The 18,898-nt window shown below is 32.7% G+C and overlaps 2 long non-coding RNA genes across 2 annotated transcripts; both read left to right on the top strand.

Annotated features, from left to right (window-relative positions):
• Positions 1 to 13,083: 13,083 nt before the first annotated feature.
• LOC110885855 lies at positions 13,084 to 15,406 on the top strand. The gene is made up of 4 exons (XR_002562469.2): positions 13,084 to 13,770; positions 13,858 to 13,991; positions 14,071 to 14,183; positions 15,061 to 15,406. It is a non-coding gene; the product is annotated as an uncharacterized LOC110885855 (long non-coding RNA).
• A 2,101-nt stretch (positions 15,407 to 17,507) lies between these two features.
• Positions 17,508 to 18,664, top strand: LOC118483110. The gene is made up of 2 exons (XR_004869595.1): positions 17,508 to 18,099; positions 18,428 to 18,664. It is a non-coding gene; the product is annotated as an uncharacterized LOC118483110 (long non-coding RNA).
• The last annotated feature ends 234 nt before the right edge of the window (positions 18,665 to 18,898 follow it).

Consider the following 18,898-nt stretch of genomic DNA (forward strand, 5'->3'; position numbering starts at 1 on the left):
GCTGCTCACATACTCCATTATTTGATCCGCATAACCGTCCCAAAGTGTCACAAAGATCTGCTTATTGCTGAACATTATTGAAATCAATACAAACAAAGTAGCTGTTCAGAATACATAATATAAAAAAAATATATTAAAGAATAAAAGTGAAGAAAAAATAAATAAATACTTCAAGTCTTCAAGCATAAAGGTGACTTTCTTCTAGTTTTGTCCATTATTAGTTTCCGTGTCTATCTCGAAGGGAAAACTTTTGACCACAAAACCAATTACATCTGTGGATAAAAATTAAATAGTGTCAACAAAGTAAAAATGTGTTATGTTTAGTTATATAGTTTTAATTGTATATCATACCAATTGGACTTTTAAAAAACTTGTTGTCAACTGTTGGATCCTCCACAACCGAATCAAACGGAGTAAAATCAAAACCCCATTCAGAACCAATAGCCTCGTGGCATTCCTCAACAAAGGTGTTGTTATTAAGGTTAATCTTCAAACCACCTTTAGCGTACTTGACCTTCTGACGATTCTCACCCAATGAAGGATTTCTAATCGTCAAACAACGCTTTTCTTCCAAAAGATGTTGATATCCAGAAGCGTTTTTAGCTAAGACAAAAGCTTGCATTTTTGTTCCCTGACAAACAACAACATTATGTTAGACAAATAATACGTACTTTGACAATTAACAGTATATAAACCTAAATTATAACATACGTATATGAACACTTACCTCACTGTCCATGACTATCATATCATAACAATACACTTTTCTAGCGTTATTGAAATCAGCTCTTGTCCACAAACGAACAATGCGTATTTTTATGGTATAGTTATCAACATTGAGGTCCAAATTATTCAACAATGTGATTGCACCTTCTTCCATTTCTGCATAAAATTCAAAGTAAAGCTTAGAAAAAAAACACTATATACTAACACATTGTAATAAATTATAAATCAATATCGTATAGAACTGTCAATGGTATTCTTACCAAAGATTATGAAAAATGATAGAAAAAATGATGAATACATAAGACTGCTTAAAATGTGAAATGTTTAAAGAATATTTATAATAGGTAGGCAAAGTTAATTAAGTAAACATTGTAAAGTATAAAAATTTAAAATATCGAACACAATCAATTATAATATACGATGAAAATGGAAATATGTAATATGAAGGTATTTTCTAAAAATATAGTCAATCAATCTAAATGTCCAAAAATATGGTATATGTCTTAAAAATTAGAAAATGAAATGTAACTAACCAACTTAGTATACGGATTGTCAATATTAAATTCCTTCATAACCTTTATTTGAATTTGAAACTATGGAACATTCTACAACTTTAGCAGTTTTAGACACAGCATTGAACTATGACATATCACACATTGAAGAACATATCCATATAATGGCCATAACTACGTATACTAAATTTGTATATTTTTTTGGCTTATTATAGATTTGTAAACGATTACACTGAATAAAAAACACATGGGGCATATTAACAATTTCAATAGTTATTAATTTGAAATTGCAAGGAACGGAGGGAAATTTGATGATTAGTAAATTTCGAAATAATGAAAACATTTATAAATATGCAACCTACTATGTAGTACCTGTCTTTCTGCAATTATTATATATAATAAAGAAAACTATTCTGGAAGGTTTATAAAATGTTTATAATGTAACAAATTAGTGTAATATGCTGAAGATATAATACTAAGTTCATAATACTTTTTTCATATATGCAAAGTTAGTTTATTAGTTTATATATTGTTTTTTTTACATATTTAGCTGTAAACAATAATCAGCAATGTTATACTGAATATATAAGATTAATTTTTTACATAAAAGTAGTTTCAATATCGTGGTTTTATCTATGATAAAATGTTTTAGTGGGAATATAAATTACTAAAATTATATATTATACTTTTAAGTATTTTCTTACAGTGGTTAAAATAAGAAATAGATTGAAGATACATAAAAACTTGAAATTAAAGTCCAAAAACCAATGTTATAACCAAAGAAACTTGAAAGGCCAAAAACATGCCCTAATTGTCATATATCTAATTACTACGGTTAACGTAAGGTACAACCCTGTCAATAGTCAAGACCTGCTCATTTTCATCAAAAGAAAAGTGAACCTCGTCACGGACCTTAATTTGAGCGGCTTTCATGAACTTCTTCCAAGAGGTTAAAGCGTATCGATAACCACGACCATTGGTTCTTCTTTCACGTCTGGTACCATTAGTAATCTGCATTGGCGGGTCCAGATGCAAAAAATTTATGGTCAAATCTTTTAACTCTTCATGAAGCTTAGCCATGCGTGAAACGTGATCAGGAATTCTCTGTGTTTAAATAAAATTAATAAAAAATATTAAAACTCGATTAAATAAAATAAAATAACATAAAACTTATGTGTTATATCAGTTTTGAAAATGATATCAAAACTTACAAAATAATCTTCACCAGCCGTACGAACAAACCGAGTAACACCACCATGTATTTGTTCTTCAACTTCATTATCAACATCTATAGGTGCAACCTCAATCTGCAAATTAATATATAAAAAATGAATTACATCCTGATATCTATAATACATAGAAGTAAGTACATATATTTAATTTACCTCATGAAAATCTAGGTTAGGATATGTGATTTCAACACCGTTTTTTCCAAAGACTTTCAAATAGAAAAAGTGTCCAAAACCTTTGGTGAATAAGAAATAACAACCAACATCCAACTGAAACATACTAATAATTACATCCATACCAGCGGAAAAACCGACTTTGCCGTCAATAGTTACAATGGAAACGTTAAACGTTTGGTTGTCGATCATCACAGTAGAGGTTACATCATTTGACGAAAAATCGTAAATCTTGGGGAAAATACATTCAGGGATGACCTGTAGGATGAAAAAAAAGGTTAGTATCTATAGATTTATAAATTATAATTAAATACTTAAGGAAAAATAAAATCACATTTGTCTTACATAAAAATTGGATGATGGAGGTAGCATATATGTCCAGAAAGACCCACGACTAACACCATTCTGATAAGTTGTTAACTTAAAGGTAGCATGATCTAAAGGATTAAATACTACCAAACATCCCTGAGTTAGACCCAAGTGTTCAACAACATTGGACCATCCATGAAAAAAAAATAACTTCCCTTTAGACGCGCTTAAAAAAACATTAAAGTCACGACCATCTTCAATGTGTATCATAACATTAGTAGGGCCTTTGTCAACACCCCATAGTTTGGAGGCCGCATCATCCGGAATGGACTAATAATATAATGAAATGGAAAATGAATTATAAATATTTTCAATTGATTTAAACGACATAATAATAATGATATGTTTTTAAAAATATGAAAAAACAGATAAAACAAATAACTAAAGTAATATTTTTTCGTATACCAGAATAAGTTGGTCTGCTCGATTCATTACCCTACAGAAACAGGGTCCTCTGTAACTGAATTACATAATAGAATGTTAAGAAAATATAACACGAAAAGGGGATTGTTAGAAACTATAAAAAATATACACATAATACCTTGATGAACGTTCACCCATACTAAATACCTGCAAAAAAACAGGATACAAAAAAAAATCAGATCTAATATATTTCAATAAAAATAATTAACAAAAAAAGGATTAATGAATAAGTTGAAGAATGAGTTGTATAACATCAAAATAAACATAATAAGAAAATTAAAAAAATTATATAAATAGTTAATTAATAAAAATATAAATCTCATAACAATATATAATATAATTTTTGCTTCAATCAGTTGAATCAGTATTTGTATAACAAATGTATATAGCCAAATTCTAAATGGTGATTAGGTTTTATGCTATCGATACCACTTGAAATATTAATTACACGGTTAAATAGAACATAAAAACCAAATAACTATAATTGTGGTTATATATAATGAAAATTCTAAATAGTGATTATTGTTTATGATATCGATACCACTTGAAATATCAATAACACAGTTACATAGAACATAAAAAACAAATAACTATAATTTTAGTTATATATAATAAAAAATACAAATGTCAAACAGAGGTGCAATATAATATACTTACCGATGATTGTATTTGGATGTCGATACCACTTGAAATATCAGTTACACAGATAAATAGAACATAAATAATACAAAAAACTCTATTTGTGGTTATATATAATAAACTATACAAATGTTAAAACAGAGGTGCAATATACTTACCGATGCTTGTATTTGGAGGTATGATGATGAACAAAAAAAAGAAAACGCTTCTCAAGTGAAGGATTGCAACATTATACTAAAAACAATTTTGTATATATATGGAGTACAAATGGAAACGGTTCCAAAATTACCTAAAAAAAATAAAGATTATTTATTCAAAAAGGCAAGTTTCCATATATAATGAAGTTAGGGCGGTTAAGGAATATACAGGAAATCTGTGATGAGAAAAAGAAACAATCTGTCGACGAAGCAATCAGTCAGAGAGATTCGAAGAAACTATTTTGAGGAGTCGTTGACATTGCCGAGGAGTGTAAGAAAATTATATAGCTTAACATTTCCTGAGACTCCTTGGCAACATCAACGACGCCTCAATGTTCCAAGCAAAAAACTTTCACTGATTTTTTATTCAACAGAAAGTTTCTTCTTAACAAAACAGGTTTAAACGCGAAATATAACTTACTGGATAAGTCACATGGATATTATAATACAATACGTTAGTAAAAAAGCATATACCTTAATGAAGAAGGGACAGGCATACTATAAACCTGCAAAAACAGGTTTGAATGCGAATAAAAATCAGATTTTATATTGAATTTCAACAGTAATGTTAATCATCATAAAGCATCAGATCTTCATAGAAAATCAGATACAGGCTAAAATTAAAAGAAAAAATAACAAAAAAACAACAAATCAAATAGATCTTATATTAAAAACAATATATTCAAAGACTTTATGGTGCATACAATACAGAATCAATCAAAATTAAACGTTTTTTTACCAAGAAACTGAGATATCAGCTTATCATTTTAGGGATTTGAATAAATCTAGCATCAAATTCAATAACAATAACATAAAGATCTGGAATATGAATAAACAACAAATTTTTGACCATGAAAATGTTATATCAGCTTATCATTTTAGGGATTTGAGTAAACATAGATTCAATTTCAATAACAATAAAATTAATATCTGGAATATGAATAAACAACAAATTTCAATAAAAAATTAAACATTTTTTTACAATGAAATTTTGATATCAGCTAAACATTTTAGGGATTTTAACAAATCTAACATCAAGTTCAATAACAATAACATACAGATCTGGAATATGAGTAAACATAAAATTTAATAACAACATAATAATGTTACTAAACATTATAAACATATCTGGACTTAGAATCGGACTTAGGGTTTCATACACATAAGAATACGAAATTTATTCAAAAAAAGTAACAAAAAAAAGAAGAGATAAACCGATTTAGTGATATGATTAAACACAAAAATGCATAACAAAAACAAAAAGCAAATAATCATAAAGAACAAATCTATAATGACAACCGGATCTAGGGTTTGTTGTACAGAATAACACTTTTTCAGAACCAAAATAAAATTCAGACAAAAAAAAAAAGGATTAAACTAAGAAATCAACAATCTACACTTACAAACTTTCGATATGGATCAAAGAAAACTATCAGGAATCGATTGAAGAAGATGAACTTGAAAAGGATCGATTGAAGAGAAGGCGGTGGTAACAAATATAATTGAAGAGAGAGAGCGGTGAAGGTAACTGATATTTATTAGCATTGAAGAAAATGAAGGAATATGGAAGAAAAGAAGAATGGCGCCCAAAGTCACAATTATCTGGCCAAAGAGAGCTGCCACATCATGGTCAAATGGTCAACCTTTATTTTGCTTTAGTATAGTAGATAGATAATAATAATAATAATAATAACTAATATGTATAATACGGGAAGTGAATGCATGGTGTTCTAGAGAGAAGACAATAATACAAGGAAAAATCATAAAAATATAGTTTGACCGTGTTCAAAAGCGAAAATAAACATTGGAAATTGCGAAACGGGGTTGTGCAGAAGAAATAAACGTGAAGGAAACGGCTAATGTCTAACTGGTTCTTAGACCTCACGGTGTGTGCTTGGGTTTGGGGTGTGGGAACCAAACCAACGTCGTTTTAGCTATACCGGGCCAGCTTGGGTAGTGGAGTTACCCCTCTAACGTGGATATGAATCCTGGCGTTGGGCGGGTTGGGGAGATAATGTGGATGGCTGGGGTTGGCTAGCAAAATATGACCGTTACCCATAGCCGTTTGGGCTAGCGTTGGCCATGGCGGTTACTGCCATGTAGATCAAATTTTAAATTTTTTTTACTATTTTTTACCTATAAATACCCACCCCAAACATCAATATTTTTTACATCTATGTTCTTCAAACACAAATCTTCATCCAAAACCAACTCAAAAACCGAAAATGGTTCATTAGACCGAGGTGGAGGAGCTAGCGCTAGTGACGTCAATCGTTGACGCACAACGAACGGTACGTCGTGGTCAAACCGCGAGACGGATTCGAAACATGAAAGGAATGAAAGTATGAAGGATATGTTAGAATTCGCGAGACGGATTCGAAACATGAAAGGAATGAAAGCATGAATGATATGTTAGAATCCGCGAGACGGATTCGAAATATTAAAGGAATGAAAGAATCAATGATATGCAAGAAACCGCACGACGGATTCGAAGCATAGAAAGGAATGAATGATAAGAATAAAAGTTCGAATGTGTAAGTAATTACAGATTAAACAAGTAAATATTCTTTAAAAAGCGGATATTATCCAAGTTATGTCTTAAACATATGTATATGTGAATATATATACATACAAATATGTTTGTATGCAAGAATGGTTAAAGGGACGAATTAGTCATGCGGGTCAAATGGTAATCGCCATTTAAAACTTGTAATTAATATTTTGTTTTGACAAGCTTTATGCTTATAGGTAAGCGTAATGAATGGGCACGCATTGTCACAATTGGAAAGGAATAACCATCGTAAGTTATGGATAACGAGTCAAGGGTTTTGATTCGCACAAGGTATGTACAAAGTTATGTTTTCCTTTAAGCAGGGGCTTATAGCTCGACTAGAGAGGAATGTGCAAGAAATGAGTAGTTGGTAGACATGTGGTCGGAATGTATTTTACAATTGGATTTCCGAAGAAGTTAAATAAAGTAAGTGATAGTTGCTAAGCAGGTATTAGTAAAATTTAGCACGAAGTAATTGATTCGCCAAGTCATGCGCTATTATGTTGCACATGAGACATGCGTAGCATATGACTCAACTTGTACGTATACTATGGTATGAGTCATGCGCAACGTATGTCTCAATGTTGGTGCCATGCGTAGTGTATGAGTCAATGTTGCAGTTTAACCTGCGCATGAGTCATGCGCTATTATGTTTGCACATAAAATTTTGTACTGTAGTGTTTTACGTGATTTTAAAAGCATGTATAAATGTCAAAACATGACATAAGACCGTGGGGTATGGTGGGGCGGGGGTTTGGGGCGGGGGTTTGGGGCATGGGTTGACACGTGGATTATGGGGCACTCAATACACAAACCCAAGTTCATAGGGGTATGGTGGGCGTGGCTGGGCTGGCGTGGCCAAGCCACATCATTTTTCTTAATATATATATATATATATATATATATATATATATATATATATATATATATATATATATAAACCATTAAAAACTACATAAACATACATAATAATTACAAAAAAACATAGTATCAAAATAAAAACAATCATTCTTCGTCGTCTTCGTCGGTTTCGAACCAAGGAATCGTTGAAACATGATCCACCAAATCAGATCGAAGGTTGTGATGTATATCCCTTGACTTAATCAAAAATTCATTTGACGATTTATCTTCGTCTGTAACTATTACGTTATCTGGTTGGGGGTTATCGTCATCATAGTAGGTAACGACCGCTCTACCTTCATCCTCCAAAATCATGTTGTGAAGAATGATACATGCGTACATCACGTTTCCAATCTGATCCTTGTCCCATAGTCGACAAGGCATTGCCAATATTCGCCACCTTTTCTTCAAAACACCAAACGCTTGCTCGACGTCTTTACGTGCAGCCATTTGGACCCTGTTAAACTTTAATCTCTTTGGATCTACGGTACCGTGTCTTGTGAACGATTTTACGAAAACCCCCCACTCCGGGTAAATCCCATCAACTAGGTAGTACCCATACACGTACTCAACCCCGTTTACAAAGAAACTTCCTTTGGGTCCTATACCATTTACCCGATCATTCAAAAGGGGCGAGTGGTTTATGATGATAATATCGTTATGAGAACCTGGCATACCGAAGAACGCATGCCATATCCAAAGATCTTGGGACGCAACCGCTTCAAGCATGACAGCTGGCATCCCGTGAAATCCACGCGTGTGAGTGCCTTGCCATGCGGTTGGACAAAGTTCCCAAGGCCATTTTCATACAATCTAAACTACCTAGCATCCCGGGTAGCCCATGATAATCGGCGTGATGGTCCAATATTTGTTGCATGTCATTGAACGAGGGCTTTCTCAAATATCTTTTCTTATAAAGTTCTAAAATACACGAACAAAAGTTGTGAAGACTTTCTCTAGCTACATGTGTAGACATTTTTAAACAGTCATCCATAATGTCCGAACTATTGTCGTACGCTAACTGTCTAAGTGCGGCCGTGACCTTTTGCCACGTATTAAATCCTAATTGCCCGGTTACATCCGGTTTTTGTTGGAAATAAACATACTTCTCCTCAAGATCTCTAGATATACTTAAAAATAAGTTTCTACTCATACGAAAACGACGCCTAAATATATTTTTCATTATACTTAGGTTCAGTGATAAATAATCATTTACCAACAAATTGTTAGCGGTGTGTCGTTCACGAGCGATGTACCTCCTCCGTTTAGGTTTCGAAGTCTCTTCCTCATCGTCTTCCACGATAGCTTTCACCACCGTCGCGATCGTTTGTAGAAATATTTCCGCACCATCGTCAGATGATGATGTCGATTCACTTGAACTTGAAGAACTCATGGCATTGTGTTTTATGTGTTTGATATTGTGTGAGAAAAATGTTAAATATGGTAAAAATGTTTATATAGGAAAAAAAAGTTTTTTTTTTAATTAATGCCCTACGGCTAGCCCAAACGGCTAGTTTTGTTGGCCAATGACATACCGCCATGTCAAGCTCGTAGCCCTGCCCCACGCCCGGGCTGAAACCCCCGCCAATGGGGCCACGCCGAAACCCAAACCCACCTGGGGTGGTGACTTGGGCGTTTGTACCCAACCCACGTCCCAACCCCCGTCCCATACCCCATAGTCAAAGTGTGTTGCAAGTGTTTGGTCGGCATGCTAGGCCTGTTTGGGCCTAGTATGCTTATGCATAAAAGGAAATAATAGTTTTTGTAAAAATGCTATTTATCCAAAATGGTTCAATTTTAATCATTCCAAAATAGTTAATTGAGTTTTTAAAATTTAGGGCAAATGCCATAAAAAACCAAAATACTTTCTATTTTCTCTAATAAAGGTTTTTTCACTTTTTTTTGCACTTAAAAAACCAAAATATTTTTTCTTTTTTGTTTCATAAAAGTCCTTCCACTTTTTTTGTACATTAAAAATTAACATAGTTTCTTTTTTGTCTCATAGAAGTCCATAAGTAACATTTTGTATATAAAAGTCCCCCCATATGTTATATTTAAACAAAATTGTGAATATATTTTTTTACTTATTAATATCACGTTAGAAAAGAATTGAGATGAATTAATGTTTTAAATTTGATATATGGCAAACAAGAGTATGCTCAATGTTTGTCTTTTCTTTTCCATTTTTAATTCAATAAATTGATAACAATAAACAATATTCGAAAAACAATATAATAAAATTCACGAGCGTGGATGACATAACTCAAAATAGAATAAAATAAAATAACAAACATATAAAATGGTATGTGTGAATCTAAAATCGTTAAAAGTATAACATAATTTGTCAAATAATGTTTTCTTAATTTCATTCGGTTATAATTAAGAGATTTTTGTTAAAGTTTAGTATTTCAAAGGACGTGTATGATACAAGTGCAGAAAGTATATTTTTTTTATGTATAAAAAGTGATTAGGGGAATTTTTTAAGATAAAAAAAAGTATGTTGGTTTTTTATATGCAAAAATAGTGGAGGGACTTTTATGAAAGAAAAAAAGGTATGTTGGTTTTTAAAGTGCAAAAAAAAAAAAAATAGGACTTTTATGAGAAAAAAACAAAAAGTTGGTTTTTATGGTATATGCCCTAAAATTAAGTATTCGAACAAAGTTGTATAAACATGTGTTAGTTTTATTTCATGCATAAAAATGATTATTTAGATAACATAACCATTTAGTTTCAAAATCAATTGTGTATTAGGTAATTCAAATTAAGAAAATACATAATTAATTAGTTATTCCCAAATTAAACAACCATGAACCCTAATTTATCCATGTCTCAAATCAAGCATGAATAGAGGAATGAAAACAGAAATTAAAAGAGGGCATTTGACCCTATAACCTAGACAAACAAAATGCACAAAAGAGACCTTACTAGTTGTGGAGATTAATACTAGAAAGAAGAAAAGCCCAATTTGATCCAAAGATGAATCCGGGAATTTGGAATGAAATTAGAGAGTGTAAGGGGTCTTTTGGTTCATGGATTTCAAAGGAATTGAAATTGCAATTAAAAAAACATTTCATCAAGCATCATGTTTCGTTGTTTCTAATAAAAAAAGGAATTGGAAAACATTCCACCAAATTCCATTAATCAAAGGAATTTAAAAATCATTCCTATTTGAGAAAGAATTATAAACTTTTCATTGGAATGTTTTTTTATTACCAAAATCTATATCTCTAATAAAAGAAACCATGGGGGACACATGTCACCCATTGGTTTAAGCCAAATCAGCAGATACATCATCAGACACGTGACATAGCTCTTAGGGGCGGATTGATTTTGGCTTCTCACATAAACTTGGTCTATTCTCTCTCTCTCTCATTCTCTCAAAATCGTTCAAACCATTGCTCCGAAACCCTAACTCTAACTCTCTCTGGCGAACAAGAATCCTCTGCTATCTCTCTTAGTACCATCGACAACAACCTTCAATAGGATCTTTCAATCATCATTCTATCGAAATTGACGGATAATCCTTTGAGTTTAAGGGTGTTCAAGGTGAGTTTTAGGGTTTCAATTAGGATTTTCGTATGATTTAGTGTTCGATTTTGTATGATTTCGTTCGATCACATCAGATAATCAGACTGGTGATCTTAACAGTTTACCAGCTTTTGGCTTTTCTTTTGTGTATAAACGGTTCATGTGAAGTAAATGACAAGTTTCATGTCTTTCACATTAGAATAATCTATCATTCTATTTGTGCATACTTCATCTCATCGTTTAAGGGTTTTCCTTTTCAGCCTTTTGAGAGCAGTATTCATGATTAATCAGGATGTGTAAAATCTCTCCTGGCAAGTTTGGTACGTAATTTAATATTCTCTTTGTTATTGATTATTTTCAGTAAGTTGATTTTAACCTGTTGGGATTGAACCCTACCAGCGGAACAGATAATGAAAGCCAAAACCGGATCACAACAGCGGACTCACAATAAGCAACTGTTTACTATAAGTTTTCCCCTTGACTGTGGCTCCAACATCTGCTATACTACAAAGTACTGCTTCTATCAACATCTGCTGACCTACAACTGCTGTTCCATTCAAGGACTGATGAAGACCAAAAGCCCTGCTGTTCAATCTGCTGCCTTGAGTCAAGCATTGCCGATCATGACAAGTACTGCTGGGTTCACAGCAGTAGAACGATGCAGCAGCAGTTTTATTCATCTCACGAAATGGAACGCAATATCAGTAGTTAGCAAAGCAGTAGTTGTGTAGATCAGTAGATAGTGTTTGTTAGGTTGTTAGATGTCACTTTCATGGTGACGTCAGCTGAGATGCTTCAGTGGTTTGGTTTGTCTATAAATGTAACAGTACTCTGTACTGTTACACTTGATCGTTTTGAGTGAGTTCTTCTCCTCAATTCAATCCTTTCATCTTGTGCAACCAACCTTGGGGTATCAGGCTGAGGGGGAGTTTAGTTATGTAAGCATGCTTGTAATATTTTGATTTTCATTGTAATCATTCAACTTAATGAGAAAGCATGTGTTTATCAAACTATTCTCTTCTTTGATTGTGTTTACAAAGTTTGTATCCATTTCCGCTGCACTTTACATTGTTTTATATCCATTGTTTTGTCAAAGTCTTACAAACAAGCACAATCATGACAGCCTCCTATCCTAACATAACCTAATTGGACTCTTGCAGAGTCTTGTGGATCTTGCTGGCAGTGAGCGTGCATCTCAAACGTATGCTGTAGGTGCCGGATTGAAGGAAGGCAGCCATATAAACAGAAGCCTACTCACATTGGTTGGTCGGATATTGGTGATCTTTTCATGTTTTCTAGGGTTTGTATGTCTTAATATGTTAAAATTGGTGTTTCAACTTTTGATTTGGTTAAGTCTTTTGTTAAAGGTAGTGTTTGTTGCTAAATTCAGTTGATATGTTAATGTAATTAGTGAACTTTTAGTGTTTTCTAGGGTTAGTAAGGTTTAATATCTAGAAATTGGTGTTTTAGTTTTTGATTTGTAAATTAGTTCTTTTGTTTAAGGGAGTGTTTGTTGCTAAAATCAAAGTGGACATTTAAAAAAATTATTGGTGACGTGTTTCTATTAACTTTTCTTAGTTATTTTTATCGGATACACTTTTACTACTGCTACGGAAATCTCTCCTACTGTTATTCCATAGGCTACAAAAATCTTTGCAAATGGGCCTCCCATTTCAGATTTTAGTTAGTGTCAAGCAGAATTGCCTGGGTTCAAAAAGTTGTTCAGCAACAAATTTAGCAAACAACAACGGGGGTCAGATGCCAAGAGCAGCAACAAGTATGTGAACATCATGTATGTAAGCCAATGTTTGCATATAGAAAAGGCCATAACAAAGAATAACAACAATTGAAAATTAAAAAATTAACAAATTGGATATTTAATACCAATTTTTGAAGCTTGTGTTGCTAGAAAACTATAACATGGGTTCTTATCATCAATAGACATCTGTTTATTATTACGTGTTTTGCTTTTACTCAGCCAATGGTTGCAAGAGTTGACGTGCAAAACTGCGTATTGAAGAGGTTAAGTGATTGTTGCATGTAAAGGTTGTCTATCATTAGATATATGACAAAATCAGCAAGTTGGGTAACGGATTGGGCTGACCCGTAAACACCGTTATGTCCTTTTTTAAATATATAAATAACTCATGTATTAAATATGATTACAAAAAACTATACCATGGATGTGAATGAGAGGATTCATATGACCGTGGGCGGAGAGGGGGTCCATTTAGAAAGTATACCATGGATGTGAATCAGAGGATTCTCCTTTCATTTTTTTCTTTTTTCTGCATTGTTGCATAGACCCACCTTTGCTGCTAAAAGGGAAAGCATCCATTATTGTTTTTGAAATACTGATCATGCTTATTTGAAATTTAAAATTTTCATTGCATTTTTTTCTCACTTTTTGCTCTTCTTTTAGTCCATATGTTGTGTACCTTGGAGCTCATTCACATAATTTTGAAGCTTCACTCATTGATTTAGATCAAGTTAAAGATGGTCACTATCTGTTGTTTGGGAAGGTAAATATAATCCTTTAATAATTCAATAACAATTTTGAATTTTTTTTTTTGTTGTTGTTGAATGTGTTTAAATTCGTAAATTTACAGTAAAGAAAAGGCGAAAGATGCCATCTTTTACTCATAGAAGGCAAAGATGATGAGGGCCATTTCTTTGATGATTCGTCGACGACCACCGTCTCCTTGCGGTCTTCAAGTTTAAAGTCGACCCAACTTAAAAAAAGGTATTTAATTTCATCTTCTTTTGGTCAATTTGCATATGGGTTATTATTATTTTTGGTATATGTTTTGTATGTGGTTTAGGCCATGGTGACGAACGCGAACCCCAACGGCGCACTTCGATGATGACGACTAGGGTTCCGGCGACTGTTCCGGAACCATTGAGTGTAACTGATAGGAGGTAGATATGAACACTGGTAATGTTGTCTGATTACCTTTAAGACTCACAAATCTATGTTTGATTTAATATAAAAGAAAAAAAATGAAGTTTTCAAAGTTAGTGATCTTGGCAGGGGAGTTTGTGGTCTTTGTGTTACCGTTTTAGTTAAATTTATGTTTTGTCATCATCAAATAGAAGTAGTTTGTTAGGGCTCATACTAGACATACAAAATAGAAGTCTTTGTATTGTTGTAAATGATTCATAACTTATAAGACCCTAGGTTTTTTTTCTTTTGTTTTTTGTTTTTAGTTTTCTTTTTTGTCGGTCTGGAGGATGGAGGCTAGCTTGCTGGTGAACTAAGGAGAGCTAATGCTGTAGTGCTCACCTAAGCATGTTATTAGCCTTCAAGCTCTGAAAATTGTATTAAAAATCCCGTCGAAGCATTTATATTTCATACATTTGCATTATTTAGTTATAATCTTTTATGTGGCAATAATAGGTTTTGCCTTATTTACTAGATTTGATTATTAAATTATAATTGAGTGGTTCATGAAAAAATTGCCAGTTTTGACTAGAACTTAAAAGCTCAACCAGTTTTTGGAAAGAACAGTTGTACATAACCTTCACAAAGGCTGCGTGGCCAGCAACATTACGTGACACATATGAAATTATTATAAACGACCCCTACTATAAAGGACACCATGTAGTGTTGGTTCCATCTAAAAAAGTCGATCTCATAAAAAGATGTGTTTTTCTATATAGAAGTCACATCTATATTTTTATATTTCCTGTTAACTTGACGAGCCCCATACACATTATATTTGGGAACGAGAGGCAGCTGCAGTTCTCTGGTAAGCAAAAAAAACTAATATGCACTATATAAGAATTGACATCAGAAATGTATTCAACTGCAGATTCACAGCCACCACCAAAAAGGCCGGGTGAAGGTGAATGTCCGACTAAAAGATGAACCGTTGAAGACAACCCTTTTGTCCACCTAAAAGAACAAGTATCCGTGGAATGGCATCCTACATCTAGAAATGCCAAAGACATTTCTTTTGTACAAATCATGCTTGAAAGTTCTATCTGGAAGAAGCCTATTATTCCGTGCTCATTGGCATATGACGGTTTTAAAAGTTAAAACAATATGTTTTTTTAAACAATTTATTGTAAGATCACCCGTGTAACACACATGAAATTTATCCAATATATGTCTTTACATATAATTTAAATTTGAATAAAAATAATAGGTTCGTTGAAGTCGCGTTTAACGCGGACATTAGCCTAGTATCCTCATATTTCTATATTCTTCACTACTTCAAATAAAAGAAATGAGGATAAATTTGTCTTCTTAGTTTTTAACCATTACAACTTCATTTACCAATTTATAAACCAAACACAATAAAAAATTCTATTGGAATCAATTCCAATTCCATCAAATTCTAATTCAGATTATGAATTCCAATTCCTTTAAATAAATTTTATGAACCAAACGGGCACTAAAGATTCACAGGGGTCTGTGTGGTGGTTTTAAAATATCCAATTCGGTCAGAGTTGAAGAAAAGGAAAGAGCTTGATTTGAGGGAAAACTTTAATGGGTCAATTCGCATTTGAATAGGCCAAGAACCTATGCGAAATTTATGGGAATAAATAAAGTCTAAATTTATCATAGGTGCAAGAAATCCGGTCGTTACATGGTGTATCTCAAAACCACAATTCATTTGAAAATCCAAGTTCGTTTAGTGCATGACGGGATAACGCATGACTCATGCGCTACACATGAGTCTTGCGTTGGTTAAAATGGATTATGTTTAATACGCAATGTATAAGACATGCACTGGTGCAGGGGTGCAGGTCTCATGCGCTTTTGATTATTTGGTTAAAACTTTTAAAAATTTTGTAAAATTGTTACATGAGCTCAAATAGTTAAGCAAGCATGGAATACAAACATCCATAGTGGTTTATTGACAAATTTCTGGTGGTGAAAGTAAGATGACAAGAACAAAAATCCTTAACGCGACTAAAACATTATTATTATTATTATTATTATTATTATTATTATTATTATTATTATTATTATTTTTTTTTTTTTTTTTTTTTTTTTTTGAAAATTTGAATGGGAAGGCTAATCCGAATCGTTAAACCTAGGAACATGACAATTTAGCAAACTAGACAAAATCAAAGTCCTTCATGTGTTCATTTTTAGCAAGTTAATGGATCAGCAAGAAACGCATCCGTCAATTTTTAGCAAACTAGACAAAATCAAAGGAGGACTTGTTAAAATTTGTGAAAAGTCCTTCATGTGTTCATTTTTGTCAGCAACCAACCAATTTCATTTTCAAAATATTGTTCAAAACAATTTAATGATGTATACGATGTCTTTTCATTATCATATCAACTTATATCAAGACTCAACAGAATTCAACTATTTGAATTTCATCCCTTGTTGATCACATGATTCACATACACGTTTTTTATTTAGTTTTTATGGGTGATATAAAAGGAATTAAAATAATAAATGCAAATGATGATGAAAAGTTATGCTTATGTGTTAACTCTTATATTTCATATATCTAGAATTATGAATATCTAGAATTATGAATGACTCACAGGTCTTTGTTTAGTAGAACTAAACAACTTTTAAAGTTGTCCATAAGGGAAATGATATTGTGGTAAGATGCATTCTTTCTATTCTAGAGATAGAAAGTTCAAATTGTATAAGACGTACGTAGAAAAATTTATAAAAATAGGTTAGTTTACAACAAAAAATATCACATATTTATTTTGTAAATCAAAAGTTTATGTGATTGGTAAATTACTTAAAAACAATTGATCATATCAAATAGTTATTTTAAAAGTGTAGCTAATAGTGCAAATATAAAAATTTATTTGTTTACTTGATGTTTAAATGGACAAATAATAAAATTGAATTTTGAATCATTAAATAAAAAATGAAAGCAAAGTGGTTCTACGTGGAGGAATACGTACGAAACTCTTAATATTCATGAATACTTTCTATTAATAATAATAATAATAATAATAATAACTAATATGTATAATACGGGAAGTGAATGCATGGTGTTCTAGAGAGAAGACAATAATACAATAATACAGTAGAACTCTTGGTGAGTAAAACTGGTGGATTTTGAAAAGTATGTGCACGAGCGGAAGTTCATCTCATGTATGGGCGAAGTTAGTTCAGTCCAAATGGATGGATAAGCTGAGAGTATATGAACGAAATGAATCGGAAGTTTAACCTTAGGGTGTATGTAGTTCCATGTAGCAGAAGAGTTAATATATATATATATATATATATATATATATATATATATATATATATATATAGGGGTGGGTTCTATAAGAAACCCCATCTTTTTTAAGAAACCTTGGAAACCCTAGATTCACCCTTGATTTGGTTTCACTTTAATAGATCAATGGCTCTCCTTTTTTGGTGTATATATTAGATTTAAATTAATGCATAAAGGGCATTTTGGGTAGTAAAAAAGACTTTTTGAGCATTGGAAATCACAAACTCATCTGCCATGTTGTAATGTCAAATCAAATAAGAGATTTCAAAATCATATCCCTTTTTCTCTCTCCCACTCTCTACTCACAATTATCACATCTCTTTCCTCCCTCACCCCACAAACGTGAAGAAGAACAAGAAGAAGATGGTCTCATTTCAGAATTAAAACATCTACCTTCAAGATTTCAAGAAATACTAATCCAGATTCAGTTGCAGAAGACGATGGTGGTTGCAGATCAAAGCATGATTCAGTTGCAGAAGACGATGGTGGTTGCAGATCTGGTGGTTGGTGGAAGGTGGTGACTGGTTCATTCTGGGGTGTTGGTGGTTGATAGCGGCGACAGTGGGTGGTTGTAGAAGGTGGTGGAGGGTGGGTGGTTGGTGGCGCCGGAGTTCGGAACGTCGTCGGAGTCAAGATCTAGTAATGGTTAATGTTCTCTCTCTCTCTCTCTCTCTCTCTCTCTCTCCTCTGTCTTCAGTCAAGATCTAGTAATGGTTAATGTTCATGTATTTTAAATAAATCGAAAAGTTTAGGATGAGATTTTGAACAGGATTTTTTGTTGGTTTGGTTGCTTGTTTGGGGATTTTGATCTTAACAATAATTGTTTTTTTTTTTGTTGGTTTGGCCGCTGGTTTGGGCTTTTGATCTGAACAGTTAGTGTTTTTTTTTGTTGGGTTGTTTTATTTACAGAAACAGACCCATAACATGTGTTAAGCACCTGTTAGAATGATATATAACGTGTGTTGATTTATAGAAACAGATCCATAAAGATATTCAATTGACAAGCTGGATGGATGTAGGCGACGTTAATGCGGGGACATTGAATAAGTCAACTCTTTTGGGAAAGAAGTTTTCGTTCGTTTATAACATGTGTTAGTGGTTCATGCTGTAACAGATCCATAAAGAAGTTTTCATGCTGTAACAAGTTTTCGTTCGTTTCTAACATGCTTTGCACATTTTGGAATGTATAACATGTGTTAAGCCTCTGTTATAATCTTTTTGTAACCTGACATGTATTCATGTATAAGCTAGTGGTTTACAAAACACCATGATGTGTATATACTGATCTAATATGTGTTACAATGTGTCTGTTCGGAACATGTAATTGATTAACTTGTGACAAGGGTGAAAACAGTCGACGGGGGCGATGAATTTAATGGTGAGCTTAGTTAATATCGTAATCTTGTTGTAACCCCACTTGTATACATATGATAACATGTAAGCA

This window comes from Helianthus annuus, chromosome 10, assembly GCF_002127325.2.
Source record: "Helianthus annuus cultivar XRQ/B chromosome 10, HanXRQr2.0-SUNRISE, whole genome shotgun sequence".
In the NCBI taxonomy this organism is placed as follows: domain Eukaryota; kingdom Viridiplantae; phylum Streptophyta; class Magnoliopsida; order Asterales; family Asteraceae; genus Helianthus; species Helianthus annuus.